The sequence below is a fragment of the Protopterus annectens genome, chromosome 7.part0 (genome assembly GCF_019279795.1).
Source record: "Protopterus annectens isolate FY-2018-M chromosome 7.part0, PAN1.0, whole genome shotgun sequence".
Taxonomy (NCBI): domain Eukaryota; kingdom Metazoa; phylum Chordata; order Ceratodontiformes; family Protopteridae; genus Protopterus; species Protopterus annectens.
The window spans coordinates 1,676,403,480-1,676,425,258 of NC_056739.1; the positions used below are offsets into that span (position 1 = coordinate 1,676,403,480).

A 21,779-nucleotide genomic window follows, 5' to 3' on the forward strand; every position below is an offset into this window, starting at 1 on the left:
GATACCAATGTTGTCTGGGCCTGTCCGGAGCTATGAGAATAGTCCTTGGATGTTAGTCCCTGATCTTCACTAATACTCTGGGTAGAAAAGGAAGAGGAGGGGAGGCGTACACTGACAGCAACGTCCAAGGGAAGGACAGAGCATCCACTTTCCAGGCTCTGCTGTACTGCTGTCTGGTGCAAAAGAGAGGTAGCAGATGGTTGTCTGGGGAGGAGAAAAGATCCACCTAAGGCATGCCCCAATGTTGAATGATGTTGTAAAAGACTGCTCTGTTCAGCTGCCACTCGTGAGGATCCAGGGTTTGCCTGCTTAACTAGTCTGCAAAAACATTGAGCCTTCCTGGAAGAAATTGAGCTAGGAGATGCAGGTCCAGGGATGCTGCCATGGACCAAAGATTCATGCTTTGCCTGCACAGGGGATAAGAGTGAGTCCCTCCCTGCTTGTTGATGTACCACATGACCGTGGTGTTGTCTGTCCTGCTAGCAGGGTCCCTGGAGAAAGAAGATAGTTGAAAGCTAGTAAGGCCTGCTGAATTGCAATCAACTCTTTTAGATTTATGTACAGATGCATCTGCTGGGCATTCCAACATCCCTGTATGCATCTGCCATTCAGGTGTGCTCCCCAGGCGTAGTCCGATGCGTCTGTAGTCAGAACTTAAGTGGCAAGAGGTGTCCGAAAAGACATGCCTTTGTTTTGTAGACAAGCTGTTGCCCACCATATAAACTCCACCTGCAGAGATGGAAGCAGAGGAATCATCATATCCAGGTCCTCTGTGTGTTGACATCAAATGTTCCTGAGGTACCACTGCAATTTCCTCATATGCAGTCTTGCATGTGGAATCACGAGAATACAAGATGCCATGAATCCCAGAGCTTGCAGGTATTTCCTTGCAGGGAGCTGGGACAGACTTGCCAAGTCCTTGAAGTAAACTGAAAGAGTTGTCTGCTTCTTCTGGGTGAGATACATCATCTGGGCGGCTGTGTTCAGACTCGCTCCCAGGAATGTTATCTCCTTGGATGGTACCATTTTCGATTTTTCCACATTGAGAGTGTAACCCAGGGAAGAGATAAGAGTCTTTACGAATTCCAGATCCTTTAATAGCTGTTCCTGAGAGCTTGTTTGAATCAGACAGTCGTCCAAGTATGGGTAAATCTGAATTTTCTTCTGCCTGCAAAAAGCAATGATTGGGGGCCGGGCACTTTGTGAAGACTCTGGGAAAGTAGATAAGCCAAAGGGCCGCACAGAGAATTGGTAATGTTGCTCGCCCACTCTAAAATGAAGGTACTGCCTGCAACTTTCCCCTAATAAAATATGCAGATAAGCCTCTGAGATCCAGGAATCCTTTTCTAGCAGTGGTAGCAGCTGATGCAGAGTGAGCATTTTGAACTTTGGAATTACTAGAATAAAGTTCAGAATGGAAAGATCCAGGATAGGATGCCAGGTGCCTTCTTTTTTTGGAACTAGGAAAAGCCTGGAATAAAAGCCCTGACCTACCTGCTGAGCAGGAAATTGTTCTATTGCTCCCAGATGAGACAGAGACAAAATTTGTTTTTCTATTTCTGCCCTTTGGTTTGGAGGAACGTCCGGAAATCTTTTGGGAGCTGGAAAGGTGTGGAAAGAAAACTTGTGCCCTAGGGACACCGTTCTGAGCACTCATTTGTCATCTGTGATAGTGGCCCAGACATCTGCAAAAAGGGCCAACCTTCCCCCTAAAGGACTCTCCCGGCAAGCAAGAACAGGCAGAAGTTGTAAAAAGTCATTGAGAGTGTTCTGACTGAGATGCAGACTTGGAGCTTCCCCCTTTAGAAGTGGAAGCCTGCCAATGCCTAGACCTTTGAGGGGTAGCCCCCTGTCCTCTAGAAGATTTGTAACCTCTATTCCTGGAACGGTTCTGTCTGCTGGTATCAGGAAAGGTCCAACTCTTGGAAGGGTAATTCCTGCTAAAGCGAGGGGGTTGAACTTGCAGAAAATCCTTAACAGTTTGCATGGATTTGGCCTTGTCATCGTCTTCAGTACCTCCTCTGCTTTGCTGCCAAAAAGACTGTCTTTACGCAAAGGTACATCCAAAAGCTTAGCCTTGACATGTTCTGGAAGAGGCTGTTCTCTGAGCCAAGCTTGCCTTCTAATAACAGATCCAGTAGCCGTAGCCCTGCTGGAGGCCTCAAGGATGTCAAAACCACAATGCAAAGAATGCTTATTGACCACACTGGCGGAATTCAGTAAATCCTGCATGTTTTTACTCTCTGCCAAAAGAGGTACACTTGGCATCCTAGACTTAATAGCCTCCAAGGTGTGCTGCTGGTACTTCAGCCTGCAAAATAGACAATTGGTAGCCCTAATAGCTAGAGTAGCAGAGGTATAAACCTTTTTGCCCCACCTATCTAAGTTCCTGGACTCCCTGTCAGAGGGAACAGGATTCCTGGTAACAGTGGCCTTAACTTCTTTAGGGCCCTGAGAAATAACCTCTGGATCCGCCAACGGATTCCTGAAAAGAAACAGAGAATCGGGGACTCTGTAGTACCTGTCAGGTTTCCTGGGAGCAGGAAGAACCGAATTTGGAGACAAGGAATTTTCCAGAAAAACATCAACAACTTCCAACACAGGGAGAATAGCAAGAGGCTTATGCTGAGGTAAATCCAGAAACTCCCTAATCCGTTTCTTGGATTGGGGATAATCCTAACTTTCCCATTTAAAATGTTCCCTGAGGCTATTTAAAGTATCACCAAAAGAGAAATCCTCTGGAGGAGAGGCTGAAGGGGTGGACTCCTCTGCATCTGAATCCTCAAAAGGAGAAAAAGCCTGAGAAAATTCCTCTTCATCAGCAGAAATGCTGTAAGAATCAGCACTTGAGCAGGACAAAACCTCAGAAGAAACATCCCTACTCCTTTTAGAAGGAGGAGGCTGAGTACCCCTAATAAGAGTCAACAAATCATTAGCCATTTTAACCATTTGGGATTGAGGGGAACGAGAAGAAGCTGGAGCCTGCCTTTTCACAGGCTTACGACTGGAAGATTTACCTGCAAGCCTGAAGGACTCGGGAGGCCTGGCAACCGCCGAAGTTGCAGCAGAGGTTGAAGGAAGAAGTTTGCTGTCAGAACACAAAACGGAGGCCTTGGACACCTGAGTCAGCTTAGCGGCTCCGGCTCCAGCAGAAGAGGCAACCGGCGACAGGTCGGAAGGCAAAACGGAGGCCAAAGGCCTAAGGGACTCGGACTCAATCAAGGCCTGTGGTTGTACATCTGCAGACTGCAGGGACTGCAAAGGAGTCTCACTGGCTACCGCCTGACTGGCGACCAACTTAACCTCATCCAAGGACTTAGCTTTCTGAGGCCTGTCGCGGATGCCACACCAACGAACTTAGGCCAAACTCCAAAATGCCTAGCCAAAATCTTAGCCCGACAATGGATAGCACGCAGATTAAAGGAGGCACAGAGATCACACTTGGGAACATTGTGGTCAAGGCCTAAACAAATAATGTAATAGGAATGAACATCTCTATGGGGAATCTGCTTTCAACAGTTAAGGCAAGTATTAACTTTTTCTGACATTCGTTAAGGCAAGAAAAGAGGATCCCCAACAGGGTACTTAGCTGTAGTAGACTTCAACTCCTGTAGTCGGAAACCAACAAAGGTAAACTGCCAACCACCACTCGTGCATGAAAAGCTTCTGCTTCGGGCTCCACGGCAAGGAAGACTGAGGAAGTGACAACGGCTGCCTCCTTTTGTATCAGACGCCCTGATGTCCTTTACAACCGACGGCATTTTTACTTACCTTTGGTATTCTGGCCGACTGAGGTCTACTGGGAGCCAGACAACCCATTTGTTAGGACTGCAACAGTGAAACACGATGGAACATCAGGGCTATCTTCTAAAATTCTGAGATGATAATCTCATACTTTGTTGTGGTGCAATCTTTCATTCACTGTTCGCATTGTTCTTTCATTTTTCCATTAGACTGCTGACAGTTTAGGATTGATTTTGTAAGTCAAACTCCCAATCTTGCACACATATTCTAACTTACCGACTTTTGTACTGCAGACCATTGACAAGTCTTGCAAAATAAAGTATCCAATGCCTCAAGAATACAGACTTTAATACACTAATCACATCTGACTTTGTACCTGTAAGCTTGACTATTTCAGGGAACTTGGTATATCATCTTGCACATACAAGATATATGGTGTCTTTAAAATGGAATACATCTTAGCCCACTATTGTCTGTGAATGGATGTGCTCTTCACTATCATGGTGATTATAAAGTACATCATGTGACATTTTTTCCTGGGTTGATATGATATGAAAAAAAGTGAAAAAATATGCACTACTTGTTCTAAGTGAGTCAGCATTCCAGGTCAATTCATTATATCTCTTTTCCTTTCTCTTCAGTTTAATATTCGTAAGTCTAGTTCATATATCCAGTTAAACATCTTTCTTCTTGAGTCGCTTTGGTGGCATAATGAATAAAGCCCTGACTACAGTCAAAGTAACTCAGATCTGATTAGCAGTTTAGACATCTGAAAGAGTGACAGTAAGGATGGGTATGCCTGTCCTGGAAGGGAGGCACTCTGCTGGGCTTGTTCCTATGAGCTCTGGCAGAGACCAGAACTCAGAGAATGTAGGAGGCCAGACTGGGGGTAAAAAGAGCTGAGAAAGTGTGAACATCCAATAGTCATATGGCCAGGGGCAGACGTGTTCACACAACCCACCCACTGCCACCTAATTTACTTAAAGGGGTGGGGTAACAAGTCATGAAAAAATCCCTCACTGGTGAAATATGATGGTTCCACTGGGCCAGTCCATTCCATGTGTGCACTCTCCCAAGAGTCCTGTGAAAGAATACGTGTGGAAAACTCTGTGTGCAGGAGTGTTCTCCCAGCAGGGAGGCATTCCATATGTGGTTCACACCAGAAAGCCTGTGAGATATGTGGAGAACTGCATAAATGCAGCATTTTGTGCAAGCATAAGGACCTAAAGTCATCAGGTGGGGAAAAATAAAAAATATCTGCCTTCTCAGTTAATTAAAGTGCTATTTTACCAGCTTTGAACATAAAGACATGCAAAACTTTTTCACTTAACAGAAAACTGGATGGTACTACCTCATTACTGATCATTTCTGCTCAGGCCAACCTTCTGTTGTAACTTCTTTCAATAAGTGCATTTCCAAGTCAATATCAGTGCACCAATGGAATTCTTTTGCTTTTTTTTCTTTTGTCACTGGTAGCTTCTATATAATTCAAAGAATCTGTAGTTCTTTTCCAATTTTCAACAGTAAATGTCCTGCTCAACATATCTGCTATATGTGGTCTGCTCTCGGGTATGGATTTCACTGTTATCACTGAATCTCTCTGTAAATTAAACAGCATCCTCTGTGATCTTAGGGATGCATTGTACAAAGACTTTATAAATGTGTTACAGTTAATTGCCAGTTTCCAGATGAATTTCTTCTCTACAGACATATCCATGGCATTTCTTGCATATACACATTGCTAACAGTTCTTTTCCTATATGAGCATATCTTACTTGTGCACCTGATCTTTGCTTTTGCAGGTTCACTCCTCATACATCATTCTAACTGGCATCTACTTGCAACACAGTCACTTATCCACATCATAGTATTTTAACATGTACACATCTTTACTTAGCTTATTGCGCATTATAAAAATATTTTTCTGATCAGGCCTCAATTTTTAGCTTATGTTCTGCTCTACTAGCTTTCACAGAGGCACTGTTATCTCAGCCATATTTTGCAATATATTGCACCATTCCTAGAAACCACTGTAAAGGTTGCCTATCTTCTGGCTTTGGCATCTATACAACTGTTTTGACTTCTTGTGGAGACCACAAACCCTTTGATGTTAGAATATGTCCCATTTGTTTCAGACTTCTCACTCATTTAATCTTCTCTAAATTAACATGAAATTATGTTGCCCTAATCTTTGTAACAGCTGTTATCAGTCGCTTGTCATGCTTATTTTGTATTTAGCCCACCAACACTATCAGCTCAGTTATGTTTACAACTTTCAAGCCTTTAAAATATTGTGTGTGTATATATTTATATATACATATAAACACAGACACACACACACATATATACATATACATATATATATATATATATATATATATATATATATATACACACACACACACACACACATATATATATATATATATATATATATATATATATATATATATACACACACACACACACACACACACGTATATGTGCAACAACACTGGAATACTTCTTGTGCTGTTTAAACAACAAAAAGTCAAAGGAATCTGTATTTTCTTAAAGATATATTACAAATACAAAATCATGGCTTTCTTCATACTCCAACATTATCAGTCAGAAGCTTTGGTTTGCTAGTTCATAGGTTCATAGAGGGTTTCTAGGCTAACGGTGCTACAGCCCTTACAAGCCTAGCCATATTTATCCCAAGTTGCCCCAATTGTCAGTAGTTAGGTGAGTGAAATTCACAGAGGTAAGTGACTATGGTAGTTCACACCAGCTTCCTCTGTCCAGGAGGGATATGGGCACCACCCCAGTAGTAAATATGTGGCACCCATCCATTGATCTAGGTTGCATTTAAAGAGGGGGAGACCTGGTTAATGTGAACTGGAAGCTTGTTCTAGAGAAGTGGCAGTCTATGGAAGACGTATCTTTCTCTCCAGCATGACCTGTTTATGTCAAAGGCTAGGTTAAGATCCCTAAAGCGAGTGACCCTAGTTCAGTCTGATTTACCAATGAGTAGCATTTCCTTCAAGGGTGGGGTAGAGACTGCCCTGTAAACCAGGCAGAGGTCACCCCTTTAGGAGGCAGAATACAGAGACAAGGCTTTCCAACTTTCCGCATTAGACTTGCTTTGTGTACCCTGTAATTTCTTGGTGAGAAACCTCTGTGGACTCTCCAATGCTGCAGATTTCTGGTGAGGTACATACAAAAGGGAGCACTGTATTCAATTACTGGTCTGATGAGGGCCGAGTGTAATGGAATTATAACATCTTTACATCTAGATGCAATGCCTTTACTTACATGATGTGCCACATAGAAGGACTTCCTTACTACTATTGATATGTGGTGGTCAAAGTTCAGATTGCTATAAACCTGAGTACCCAGATCATGTACCACTGGGTTTACATTTGGGGGTGCTGTCTATAATGTAATTAGCAGGGATCTCACGTTTCCCATAGGGAATACTAATCCATTTTTTTGCATTTAGCTTTAATCCGTGGTTTTGACACTAATCATTTGTCTGTGTTAACCCTGTTTGCAGTACATTAACATTGTTGTGGGACTCAATGATTGCTCCCAATTTGAAACTGTCAGCGAACCTGGTCAGCGATAGGTTGTCCAAGTCCAAGTCAGCCTGGACTACTGAGAAATAAATTCTAACAGTAAGGGGCCCAGCGCAGAGCCCTATGTTATGGCAGTGGTGACTGGCCTTTTGCTAGATGTGAAGTCACCCACTTTGACAGTATGTGTCCTGTTGGTGAGCCAGTTGGCTACCCATCTAGTAATGTAATGGTTAATTCCCACTTGGGAGAGCTTCTCTAGAATACCTTAATGGGGGATTGTATCAAATGCCTTGGCTAGGTTAAGATAGGTGGTATGCACTGTCTTTCCCTCATCCAGGGCCTTGGTGACTTTCTCAAAGAAGTCACCCATGTTTAACAGGCATGATCTACCTTTAATGAATCTGAACTAATTGTTGGGTCCAGAGTTTGTGTCCTTGTTAATAAGGTCCATAAAGATTCTTTTCATGGCCTTGCAGATGAGGCTAGTCAAGCTTACAGGCCTACAATTCCAGGGTCAGTCGATGGTTTCCCCCTTTGTGCAGAGAGATTACTATTATGTCCTCCATTCTGCTAGAACACAGCCAGTTCGCAGGCTGTGGTTACACAGGGATCGAAGTGGGTCTGCTAGAACATGTTTTACGTTGTTTAAAAGACAACCAGGGATGTTGTCTGCTCCCACTGATGCTGTGTTTTTGACCTTGGAGAGTGCTGAGATGATCTGCTCTCTTGAGCTAACAGGCTGAGGAATGGTGGCAGGTATACTTTAGGGGATGACTGGAAGGGACATGCGGGTGAAGTGTTCTCCACATCTGTTAGCTAGCAGGTTGGCTACTACTTCTGATTGAGTATGGGTCTTGCCATCCACAACCAGTACAGCAAAAGATGAGTATTCCCTTTTAGATTTAGGATGTAGTTAAAGAATCCCTTGTGATTATCCTTAATTAGGGAGGCTATTTTTGCTTCATAATTAGTTTTGAAGGACTTGACAAGACCTCTAAAAAGAAGTTATGTACTCACCATAATGTTCCATCTGTGTTGTCTGCTTCAGCCTTCATCAAACCTGTGGGTCTCAGTTCCAAACTCAGAACCGACTCGGCCATCAGCAAGCTTAGGATCCAAAACTAGAGCTCCTCCCACCCTACCCATACTGCCTAGCTCTTCTCTGATACTTCAGATCGAGTTTGCTGTAATATTTTCATAAATAATAAATTACATTCTAAAAGGTAACAGAGCATAAAAGTTGCTTAGGAGCTCAACACAGGAACAAAGGTTCCCAGTATAATCCGTCAGGTCCTTCAGAGATAAGGAACGGGGAAGGAGGAAGGGAAGGTTGATGAAGACTGAAGCAGACAACAGAGATGGAACGTTATGGTGAGTACATAACTTCTTTATCTGATATTGTCTAGTCAGTCTACATCAAACCTCTGGGACACAGTCCCCAGCTACATTGATCTGGGCAGTCTTATGGAAAGATATTCCGGAACGCTGCAGAACCAAAAGCAGCCCTGTTCCTGGATATGATGTCAATTTGGTAATGTGAAATGAAAGTGTGGGAGTTCGCCCATGACACAGCTGCACAAATAACTTCTAAAGAAACCCCAGACCAGAAAGCCTGGGAAGTGGCAATAGATCTCATAGAATGAGCTCTGACTGGTTTAGGTAAGGGAACATTATTCAAAGAATACTCATGAATGATACAGATTGTTAGCCAATGAGCAATAGTAGTCATAAAAAGAAGTTATGTACTCACCATAACATTCCATGTATGTAGTCCATCTCACCGAACATTATTACGTGCGGGTTCGGCTGCTTAGAAAGCCTGAAAACTTCTGATTGGCTCGTGGCTAGTAGGTATCCCATGGTGCATGTGCACATTCCCCAGATCTTGTTTGCTACTAGTCTATCAGGATAAGACAGGAAAAAGGACAAAGGTCCGGAAGAATAAACTGTAATAAAGGCGCCCTTGTGGTATAAACCACTGTAGAAAAGGAAAAACTGTTTCCAGATCCTCCAGGAAGGGGGTTGGTGGGTGGGTTCGTAATAATGTTCGGCGTGATGGACTACATAGATGGAACGTTATGGTGAGTACATAGCTTCTTTATGTTATGTAGTCCTATGTTGCCTCCATTATTACGTGGGACAGCGTCCCTAGCATCTTGAATGGGTGGCTCACTGGAAAATACTCCTGAATACCGTGGAACCAAACGAGGCTCTACCCCTGGATGTTAAATCCAATTTATAATGGGAAATGAAGGTATGAGGGGTAGCCCATGTTGCTGCTGCACATATATTATCAATAGGTGTCCTGGCTTGGAAAGCAGCAGAAGTAGAAAAGGACCTGGTAGAATGCGCTTTAACTTTAAAGGGTAACTCCTTTCCCTGAGAACTGTAAATAAAGGAAATACAATTAGAAATCCAGTTCGATAGTGTAACCTTGGAAACTGGCAAGCCCATTCTCGCCTCAGCAAAAGAAACGAACAGCTGTTCTGATTTTCTAAACCCTTTGGTCCTATGGATATAGAAACGCAGTTGCCTATGCATATCCAATTGGTGGAATGTATACTCTGCTTTATTGGAGTGATTAGGGAAGAACACTGGCAATTCAATTGTTTGGTGCAAGTGAAACTGAGAAAAGACTTTAGGAATAAAGGAAGGATTGGTCCGGAGAGAAACCCTGTCTTTATGAAAAATTAAATATGGAGGTTTAACTGACAGGGCCTGTAATTCAGAAACTCATCTGGCAGAGGTTATTGCTACCAGAAAAAGAGTCTTCCAAGACAGGAATTTCAACTGACAACTATGGGCTGGTTCAAAAGGTGGCAGAGTAAATCTAGACAGGACTAGATTCAGATCCCAAGGAGGAATGGGGTCTTGCACAGGAGGTCTTAACATCATGGAACCCCTAAGAAAGGATTTGCATAGTTTGTGAGACATAAGACTAGAATCATTAATCCCCGCATGAAACTTAGATATTGCTGCTAGCTGAACTCGGAGTGTTGCAGCCGCTGAACCCTGGTGAAAGAGTTCTGAAAGGAACTCTAGAACAATAGTAATGGGAGCTGTAAATGGATCGACTTCTCTGTTGTGTGCCCATATGGAAAATCTCTTCCATTTACTGTGATACAATTTTCTAGGCGAAGGCATGTGAGAAGAGGTAATAATACGAGTTACAGCTGGAGACAGATCATGAAGCCTGACTAGTGACGGAACTGGAGCAGCCATGCTGTCAGTTTGAGAGTGTGGAGACTGGGGTGAAGAGAACCTGACATATGTGTCAGGAGGTCTGACACTGGGTCCAGAGTCCATGGATAGTCTAACAGGTGAGGCCCGAGGAAAGGAAACCAAATCTGACGAGGCCAGTATGGAGTGATGAGGATCATCTTGCTTCCCAACAACATTGCTTTCTGTATGACCTTGGGAATGAGTGGAAAAGGAGGAAAAGCATAAAGGAGTCCCGGGGGCCAATCGTGGATGAGTGCATCTCTTGGAGACTCTCCTGAAGGGGGGGATGAGAGAGAGAAAAAGGTGCTGCATTTGGTGTTGATGGGGCTGGCAAAGAGGTCGCAGCAGGGTAATCCCCACATACTGGCTATTTTCTGGTTCAAGGACCATTCGTGAGGTAACAATATTGTCCTGCTTAGCTTATCCGCTATCACATTGGAAGTCCCTGGGATGTGCATTGCAATGAGAAAGCACTGGGAAGAAATTGCCCAATTCCAAACTCGCAGGGTCTCTCGACATAAGGGGTATGATCTGGTCCCACTTGTTTGTTTAGATACCAGACCACCGACACGTTGTCGGTCTGGATAGCTATCATCCCTAAAGGGAGAAAGTCGTGAAGTGCTTGCAACGTTAGAAGCACCGCTCTCATCTCCAGGACACTGATATGCAGATGGGCCTCCTGATCTTGCCATGTGTCTTGGACAGTCCTGCCAAGATAATGCCCCCCCACCCTATCTGAGAGGCATCCGTGGTCACAGTGGCAACGGGTTGGTGCGGTACAAAGGGAATCCCTGTGGTAAGATGACCTGGTTGAATCCACCAGCATAGGTCATTTTTGCAAGAATCTGTAATCAGAATCCGATGATGTAGAGGCAACTGCTGAAAAGACCACTGGGATGACAGGAGCCATTGGAGTATTCTCATATGTAGTCTTGCTAAAGGTACCAAGGTTATGGTCGACGCCATAGTTCCAAGAAGCTGCAACACCACCTTCGCTGTGACTCTTCGAAGGGGAAGTATCCTGTAAATTTGTTGCACAAGATTCGGTATTCTGTCTGTAGGTAGACTGGCTGTCATAGCGACCGTGTCTATGTCTGCTCCTATAAAAGTTATAGACTGAGTGGGCAAAGCAGAGAATTTTTCCCAGTTTATCGAGATTTCCAACTGGGAACAGAGCTTGATTGTGGAATCTCTCGATTGAACTAGGTGATGCCTGGTGGTGGCGGTCAGGAGCCAATTGTCCAGGTATGGAAAGACTTGGATTCCCTGACGCCTCAGTTGAGCTGTGACTACTGCCATGCACTTGCTGAACACCCAGGGGCTGTGGTGAGACCAAAGGGCAGCGCCCAAAACTTGTAATGACTGTCTCCCAGCCGGAAACGTAGGTAGCTCCTTGATGCTTTGTCCATCATTATGTGGTAGTAGGCATCCTGGAGATCTATTAAGCACATCCAGCTGTCTCTCCCTAACAGAGGGAGTATGGATTGTAGAGTGATCATTCGGAACTTGGACTTCTTTACATACTTGTTTAACCTGCTGAGGTCTAGGATGGGTCTTCAGTCCCCTGTTCTTTTTGGAACTAAAAAGAACCTGGAGTATGTTCCGAATCCTGTCTGGTCTGCTGGGACCTTTTGGATGAGTCTTTTTAATAGCAGCTTTTTTATCTGTAAAGCCGCTTGATCCCTGTGATTGGGTGGTACATCTGGGATCCTTTTGGGAGGTCGTGGTGGATGGGAAAAGGGTATAGAGTAAACTCTGGTGATAATGTCTTGTACCCACTTGTCTCGAGTCAGATTTAGCCAGGCTTCTGGGTACAAGGACAGGCGACCCCCGACCGGCTCCAGAGACACACAGTCAGGTTCCACATCAGGAACGCCGATAGGGACGTCACGAAAGGAATCGCGACTTCCCTGATTATGTGGGCCTTCCCTGCCTCTAGGGCAACGTCTACCATTATTTCCTCCTCCCCTGCCTCTGAAGGAGGAATCACCCTGTGTGTCCTGGAAAGGTCTCTGTGATTTCTAGAACCACATTTTACCACTCTTCGGACCTTTAGGGTAAGGTCTAGAAGGAACGGTAAAATGGACTCCCATGGCAGAGAGAGTCTTTCCTTCCTGTTCACACCTGGTGAGGGTATCTTTCACCTTGGGTCCAAAAAGAGAGGATCCGTCCACGGGAACATTGGTGAATGTAGACTTGAAAGGCTCAACAAAGTTGCATAGACGCATCCAGGAATGTCTCCTTAAGGAGACTCCTGAACCCGCCACCCTACTCGCACCATCAGCTGCGTACAAAATCAGCCACATGGAGGAGTTAACAATAGATGTGAGACTAGCCAACTGAGCCGACACTGTAGATGCTTCAGTAGAGGTACCCAGAAGAGTATCTCCTAACTCGTTTAAGAGATCTCTCTGAAGTCTCGTAAAATGTGATAGATAGTTCAGCGACTGGAGTGTAAAAGCCGCTAAAGAGAAGATACACTTCCCGTACCTATCCATAATTCGGGATTCCTTATTAGGTGGATGGATGGAAGAAGAAGTCTCTGCTAGCTCCTTCTTAGTGGTCGCCGCCACCACCATGGCATCAACAGATAAACCCTTGGATAAAAATTCTTTGTCTTTAGGGGCGGAAAGAAATTTATTCAGCCTCCTGGGGACCAGTTCCACGGCATCAGGAGTCTGCCATGCTTTCTGACTCACAAGATCCAGTAATTCATCAAATGGAGGAGACACCCATGAAGCTGAGGGTTGAGACCCGAAAGCCTTCAGGTACACTGACTCCTCATCGGACGGGGTAACGGTGGGCCAGACGCCTCTTTGCCTGAGGATCTCCAAAATGTCTGCAAAGGAGACATCTTCAGAGGATGACTTAGGGGACCCCTCCGACTTATCAAGGTAAGTGTCAGATGTGACAGACTCATCAAGGGAGTCTACATGCTTCCTCTTACATGATCTCTTCCGAGGGGGCTCCTCAGTGGGGTCTTCTGGGGAGGTCTTGGAAGATCGGGGGCCACCCAAATGGGGGTCCTGAGGCTGTGGGTCTCTCTACCATCCTGGGTGAGAGAGGATACTGAGACCGTAGTCGGCGCTTGAGGGAGTATAGCATCGGTACCCCTACGTGGTACGGATGAACTATCCAACATGCTCCTCATCCTCACAAAGACTGATTCCTCTGGCTCCGAACGACACCCCGGCTCCGAAGAGAGCATAGGTGCTGATGGCTTCAAAGGAAATGGCTCTGAGAACGATGCAGGGTCCGAGCTCACTCGGGCCGATGCACCAAGAGGAAGACTCGGCACCTAAGAGGTTCGGTTCCAAGTGTCCCCCTCGGGGCCGACCGAAGAGCTTCGGACCCTAGACACTTCAGATGACGCCGATAGTGTCGGAGCAGAGCTCGGCTCCGAGACAACCACACGGGGTTCTGGAGCCAAGGACACCACTATAGTCAGCACCGACAACATTGGCTCCAAAGGCCAAGTCTGAGTTGGAGGAGGAAAGAGAGCAGGATCGGTAGCAGGAGTCGACTCCGAGACCGAAAGGGTCAGAGCCGATAAAAATTTTGGCAAGGCCGACTTAAGGAGTCTGAGCACCACTCTCTCCATGTCTTCTTCAGATAAGCTCCTGGAGGATCTGGAGGACAGTGTGGGAGACCTCACTCTTTGCAATATAGACGATTTTAGAGTAGGAGAGACCGTTGGAATGTCTGTAGACCTGCTCCGAAGAGGACTGCTAGTGATCAGCACCGAAGCACTTGGTGCCGATACTGCAAGGTCCGTGTCCAGAATCTCAATCGGCTCTGAAGACAGTGGAGCCGAAGAGACACAGGCCAACTCAATTTTGGTAACTTCTGTGGAGGTTCAGAGACAGAAGTTGAGGCTGGAGAAGGTCTTTTAGAGGTCTTGCCCTTATCCTTTCTAGAAGACTGCGACCTTGCAGAGGAGGAAGATCTGGCTAGGTCTTCCTCGAAGGAAGGTTTTAACATGCCTTTTAGGATCAGCTTATTCTTCCATTCCTGGAGCACTCTAGGGCTAAAGGAATGACAAAAGAGACAAGTTTCTTGAAGATGTATGGCCCCTAAACAGTACACACAGATGCTATGTCCATCAGTGATGGACATTTTTTGCGAACATTTAGTACACTTTTTAAACCCTGACTGTTTATACTCTTTATGTTCTTTGGACATAATGGCAGTAGAGAAAAACCAGCACACTCACACAACAAGAGAGGAACTAGATCCTCTAACTTAAACAGATCTAGCCCTAGCACTCACAACAAAAAATAAAATGGTTTTACTAGGTTCTCTAACTTAAATTAACCTAGTGCCAAAAGGAGAAAAAAGGGAACAAACGACCACCTCTAAGTTACACAGTCTAGTCTAAAAGTACACACTCCCGGATCTGCCAACGATCAGAGGTCTGTGTATTTTCACAGGTAGGCGACAAGAAATGATGTAATTCTGCAAGTTATTCCAGGAGTAATACTTGAAATATTAATTTGGGAAGTCCCTTAGTGAGAGAGACAGCATTCTGTAGTCTGTATTTGACCTGACAACAACTAGAAGATCCATTCACCACATCTGCCTTGCTCTATAACAATAAGTTCTTAGGGTATAATAATTCTCTTAGATATAGTCAGGAATATAGCAAAGCTTAGTTTAGATATTTTTTTTTTATTTATTTGAGACTGTCCGGCAATGTTGTTTTAAATATTTCCTGTGGTTGTGAACTTTGATGTCACTGTAAATATATACTCAATATTATCTTGTTCTTTTATTATTTATTAATAAATATATTTAAACCTTTCATTGTGGCTGATCTTTGTAGAGCTACTTAAGTTCTGAGAGTACTTGCATATTTATTTAGTGACACTGTGGGCCACTCCTAACAGCCTTGCTCTTGGTCAAACTACCATTTGTATTAATAGTAACATTACACATAAAAGACTGGACACCCTTTGTTAAGGGCCTTAAAGTAGCTGATAAGGTGCTGGCTGGTGGCAGTGATAACTACCTTACCTTATAGGTTGGGCAAAAGGGGGCATAGCGAGTAAACCTGTGCCAGCCTTTCCCAGACCTCTCAACCGTTCCGAATTACTCGGTTTTTACCGAGTTTTGGGGTCCAAATGAAGGGGTGCCACGATTCCCGAGTGGCACCCCTTCAGTTCCGATTTATTTTACCTTTTTTAAACCTTTTTTAAAATTTCGCGCAGTCGGAGGTGACGTCATCATGTGCGCGATGACGTCACCACCGTCAGGCTACCAGCCAGTCGGAATTGAGCTCAAGGAGCTCGCACATCATTTCTGGCTGGCTGGATTTGAATTACAAGCTGGCGGGATTCGAGAAGAAAGTGACGTTTTCTGTGCAGGCAGAAACTTTTTTGTGCCACTGTAGTATTTGCAAGCCGAACCCAGGATGGAATTTGGAAAGTATATGCAAGCAGCTCAGCCGAGAAGCATCAGGACAGGACGACCAAGAACAGGGGCAGAGAACACAACTGCAGTGCAGCAGACCAGCCAAGAAACATCAGGGAAGGCAAACCGACGACCGAGAAGTTGAACAGGAGTAGAATTTCAATCAGGGCAGGACGACCGAGCCGACTACTCAGGGTAAGATTGTGTGTGTTTGTGTGTGTGTGTGTGTGTGTGAAGTTAATGAAACTGTCTGGAGAGTACATATTAATTTCAGTGTGTGTGTGAGCACTTTCGCAAAACCCATGAGTCAAAATCTGGAAGTCATGTCATTGTTTCCAGATGACAAATTACTTCTCAGAGCCAGCATTCTGGAAATCAGTGTTCTGTAGCAGACAATAGATGCTAATGGGTGTTAGAACATTTCACTTAACATTTTTCCCCTTAAAAGAATGTATTGCTCATTAACTTTCCTAACTGCAGCTTTAAAAATTAGATTGTTATGCATATTTTCTGGGTTCCTTTTCCCTCTTTGCTTAGCAGCTATCGGCCAATAGGTCTTGAGGCCATTTGTTTCCCCATTAGACAAGCCTCTCAGAAACGAGTGGGCAAAGGTGAGAGATCAGAGATGACTGGAGGGGTACATTATCTAGCAAGTCATGGAGGTTGTTTATCTCATCCACAGTGTGTCTTCCTTATCCACGAGTGTTATTACCTACATGTGGCTATGTGTAGCACATGCTGTTAGTGAGTGTAGCTAATACTCTGAGTAACGGACGACAGCAAGAAGAGTTTGTATGTAGGGAGTGTTGGACAGGTTTGTTAGTGCATATCTTTCGGAGCACTGTTGATTCATTTTCATTAGGAAGCTCACAACATGATTATTAACTATTTCCTTGTATTTTTAGTGAGGTAGTATGAGAGAGTTCAGTATTTACCACAGATATGGTAAAACAATTCTTAAAGAATGTGTGCCAAATCCTGTCAATGTGGAAGAGCGGGAAACATGATTTTTTTTTTTGCCAAAAAATGAGGAATGTTCCTCATAGAGGCTGAAAGTGTGTGTGTGAAAATGTCCCCCTTTATAATACACCTGGTGGCTAGATGTACTCAGGCTCAAACCCTGTACACTGGGTATAGGATAAAAAGAGCCTAATGTCCCTAGCCACCACTTGTGAATTTTTTGTTCTGTTCCCCATACAGTCTGTGATTTCAGGATGTTTGTGACAATTTGCTTAAGGTTGAATTTATTGATTAATGACAGGCATTTGAATTTCAGACTTCACATTCTTCAGAAAATAAATGGTAGCAATGTTCTGACTGTAGTGCACAGTCATGTGTTCAAAAGACTTGGCAGTGAAATGCATGGTGGTAACAAAGCATTTTATTCTAGCAACTTTAGCTAAATTATATGCAGTGTTTAAAACGTGTCCCTGGTTTTTGGCCTTTTGCCCCAAAAAAGCGTAAATTGAAAATGAGTGCAAGAAGCTGTGCAAGATGTCTATGCCTTATACTACTGTCATTCTATTTTTATATGTATATTTGTGTGTGCGTAAGTAGACTTTTATGATGGAAATGTTCTGAATTGGGCAGTTTTGTCATTACTGTTTCATGCATTTCGTTTCATTGCCTGCTGAAAAAATCTTCAAATTTAAAATATGCTCTGTCAAACAAGTATGCTGTATTATACAAGGAATATAATTAAGTCAGGAAGGTGTCAAAGAACACGTGTATGTTTCTTGTTTTGTGTGCAAGCAAAGGGCCATTGATTTGAAAACAACCCAAAGGTAATCTCAATCCACCACTGGCATGATGCATTTTATATGGATGTGATGTAGGTTTCAATGCTATTTTAATGAATGTGAGTTTTAAGGGCAGAGAAATTTTAATGCCAAGTCTATTTTCATTGTGAGACAGTATTACTTTAATAGATGTCATTTGGTGTTTGTGCATTGTGCTGTAAAGTGTAAAAATAAAATACAAATCATTGTACAAGTAAATCAGTGTGCATACACTAATGTTTATGGTAAATGGGGCAAAATAGCCAGGTAATGGGACATAGGAATGGTTGCAGGGAGAACTCTGGTGCCATATTTTGGTTGTCTGTTCTTCATTTTGCAGGAAAGTTGGTATCCCACAATTCCATGGGAGTGGGCGGGGTTACATAATTATGTATGCAAATTTTATGTTAAACAGCGTACAGATTTGTACCCATTTTTCATGGGCCTTGTCCAGATTTTTGATGATCCAAGGTTGAGAGGTATGGCCTTTCCCAAGTGTGTGTGTGTGTGTGTGTGTGTGTGTGTGTGTGTGTGTGTGTGTGTGTGTGTGTGTGTGTGTACAAATCAAACCTCAAAGACTGTGTGTGTCAGCTGCTTGGGCAGGGACACGAAGCACTGGTTAGACAGAGAGGGTGCTGGAGGTCTTGGCTTGGCCACTCAGCTGAGATCTCAACTTTAGCTGTGCCAGTGGGGAGTCTTATTGGAGATCTGGAGAAAGAGGGGGAAACCAGTGCTAGACTGACTGTGGTCTCTTTCTGCTCTTAAGGGAAATTGCACTTAATGCAGAGAGCTGCATCTGGAAATAGTGTGTGTGTACCTTGTCATGCTCTCAGTGTACATCCCCCACTGTTGCCAGTGGTGAGGATTAAGGCTCCTTGATTACTGGTCCAGTGTAGGGTCGTCACACTTCCATGTCACCACACAAGAATAATGTATTAAGACATGGTAAAGAGTTCAGTTTAAAGTGTTTTCCAGGGGACTGTGTACACCACAACATATATATGTGAGGAGTTACAACATCCTATCTCTCAATGTACTACCTGCAAGGTCATAATAACTCAAAGAGAAGGAAAACAGAGCTGTCATTTTTTCTTGAATTTTGTGTAACCCAGATACTGAGGGTGGGGGCAGAGCCCCTACACTGGGGATACAGGTGAATATAGGACCCTACAAAAAATGTTCTGTTATTGTCATTAATTAATTGTGTTAAGATGATAATTGGTGGGAGTAATGTTCCCATTGGTAGACTGGGCAGGGGATGCTATGCAGACCCCATGGAAACACTGGCATTAATAAATAAGGTAAATCTGTAGAGGGCCAATTGCTGAGATGTTCATTCAGCTGATAAAGAAACTCCAATAACTACTATCATACTGTAAGACTATGACCAAGACAGGAAAAATAATCAAAGGTAAGAAATTTCAGTAATGATCAGAATCATAAACGAGAAAATAATGTATGAACAGCAGTCACATATGACGCACAATGAACAAGACTTTATGAAAATGAATACTGAAAGAGGGTGGGATTATTCTGTGTACAAGACCTTACTAAGCTGTTCTGTCTTTCGGCTTTTCCCGGTTAGGGGTCGCCACAGCGGAACTCCAATCCACTAATGATTGGCAGTAGATTTTTACGTGCCGAGTTGCCAGCTCTGACGCACAACCTTCAACGAAGGTACGCCCATTCACGCAAGTCTCCAAGTAGAAGACGCTATAGCTGAGAATCAAACCGGACAGCGTCTCACTGTGAGGCGACAACGCTACCGCAGCACCACCACCGCAGTTACAAGACCTTACTAAGTAACAATTTAAAATGGTTGAGTGACACACACAAACAGGAGACATGCGTTTTTGTTAATTTCAATACTGTAAACCCTCCTTCACAGCTCAGTTATAGGGTGAAGCACTCTAGCAGAGAAATATGCAGGTTTAAAGTCTGTGCAGTTAACAATCTACTAAATATTAAATAAGAAAAACAAGTATACACAAAATAAAAACAAATTAACATATGATAAGCATGAAGCATTTTTCTTGTTTTCCTGTCCAACTGATCCAATACCTTTTGGGGCCAGTCAATCACTGCAAAATTGTAAATTCTAACAGGAAGAGTAAATTGGTTTATAGTCTGGGCTTTGTTCCTGGATACCAGAGCTGTTTTCAACACTAAATTTAGTCTTCTAAAATATTCCTTACTACGTTTTATTCACATTCGTTCATGTTTTACTGTTGATCCTTCATTAATTCCCAAATATTGTACAGTCTCTCTTGCTGAAGTTCTGACTGATATTTTCTTGGTGCTGCAGCTTTCCTGCTTTAAAGGTTGCTTTTGCCGCTCCTGGTATCCCTTTCCATATGTCACAGAAGGTATGATTGGATAAAGATTGCCAGATCAAACCACCTAACATATCAAACTGAATCATATTACAAAGTGCTATGTGATGGCACTGTAAATGTTCAGTCAACCTTCAGAGTTAATGGCTACTTTTATACTTACTGATGAAGATGCAGGATCTGCACTACATATTTTAGACACTGACCCTTTACATTTGTTGGGTCACTGCTGTTACGAAATTCAAAGGACTGTTAACCAGTGCAGCCTACAAAGTCATCACACAAAAACAGTTAAAGGAGCACTTCCCTATTGCAAATAATCGTATTAACTTCTTAGAGATGTAATCATAAAAGAGAAAACAACAGCAAATCTCAGGTCTCAAGTGAAATCATGAGGACAATTTTCTTTTAAACATCTCATAAAGGAAACAAAGGTTCTTTTGGATGTAGCCCTGCACATTTCTTGCACAGTACCAAGTTAAAATGCTAACTGACATCTTATTTGCCGACTTCTTAAGGGAAAGTTATTAATTTGAAACTTGACCAAGCAATGCAGAGCCCTGGTTATTCTTCAAACATTTTAAAACTGTTGGGTAATGGGGAAGGAGAATAACTTACTCAGGATTCATTTAACCCTATTTAATTCCCAAACTGAATATAAGGGAGTTCACAAAAATGCTTTGAACATGCTTAGTAAGCTTGAATGCTGAACTTCTGAACATTCTAATATTAAACTACTTTGTGTGAAAGTTAATCGTTTAAACTAGTTATATCACTGTGTTAACGAATTGCAGGAGGAAGATGAAACATTATCTAACTGTGATAATACTGCATGAAGCAGTTAGAATGTTAGTGAAAAAACATACAACTATATATCCTGAGCAAAAAGGATGTCTAATGATCAATCAAAGTCAAATCTGTCATGTTCAACTCAGTGAATTCCCTAATCCATGAAAATACTAAGACTTAAACTATTATATTTAAAAGCTACTATAAATATCAAACATCAAGCCCAGCATAATTCCCAATTTAGAAAAAAAAAACACAGTTGAAGCACTTAAAAGAAAATGGCAATTTTCTAACAATACTACAATCTCTAGTCTCTGTCAAAATCTAGTTGTTGTTGTTTGCCTTTCGGCTTTTCCCAGTAAGGGGTCGCCACAGCGGAACTCCGGTCCACCAATGACTGGCAGTAGATTTTTATGAAACGCCGAGGTGCCAGCTCGACGCCCAACCTTCAACGAAGGCACACCCATTTATGCACGCATGTCTTTCGAATGCTACCCAACAGTGGGGAGGACATGCAGACTCCACACAGAAGGCACTCCCAAGCCACGCCGAGAATCGAACAGGAGAACCTCTTGCTGTGAGGTAACAACGCTACCGCCGTACCACTGCGGCATTTCTGTCAAAATCTAGTATTCTTCTGAAAATGCTTTTTTTTATTCAGAGGGTACGAAAAGACATTCTGCAGCATGCAACCATTTGGATTTCCTGTTCTGATATCCCCAACTCTGCAAACTGAAATCTTTTCCACTCCACAGAATACATGTGCTTCCTGCTGACATACATCATGGCATCTGCTGCCTTGTGTTCCATACCTCTCAGCTGTCCAGATTTTTGCAGAATGTCCAGATTTTTGCCTCATATTTTCTGTCTGTTAATCATAAAATGTTGTTTTTTTATGGCCAATCTCTGGTAACTTGCTGAGGATTAAAGTCAGAATATATTGACAG

At 43.2% G+C, this 21,779-nt stretch overlaps 1 protein-coding gene across 1 annotated transcript in view; it reads right to left on the reverse strand.

Moving 5' to 3' along the window:
• Positions 1-21,779, reverse strand: part of ACY1 (aminoacylase 1) — a 1,669,107-nt gene that overhangs the window by 1,612,259 nt on the left and 35,069 nt on the right. The window lies entirely within an intron of this gene.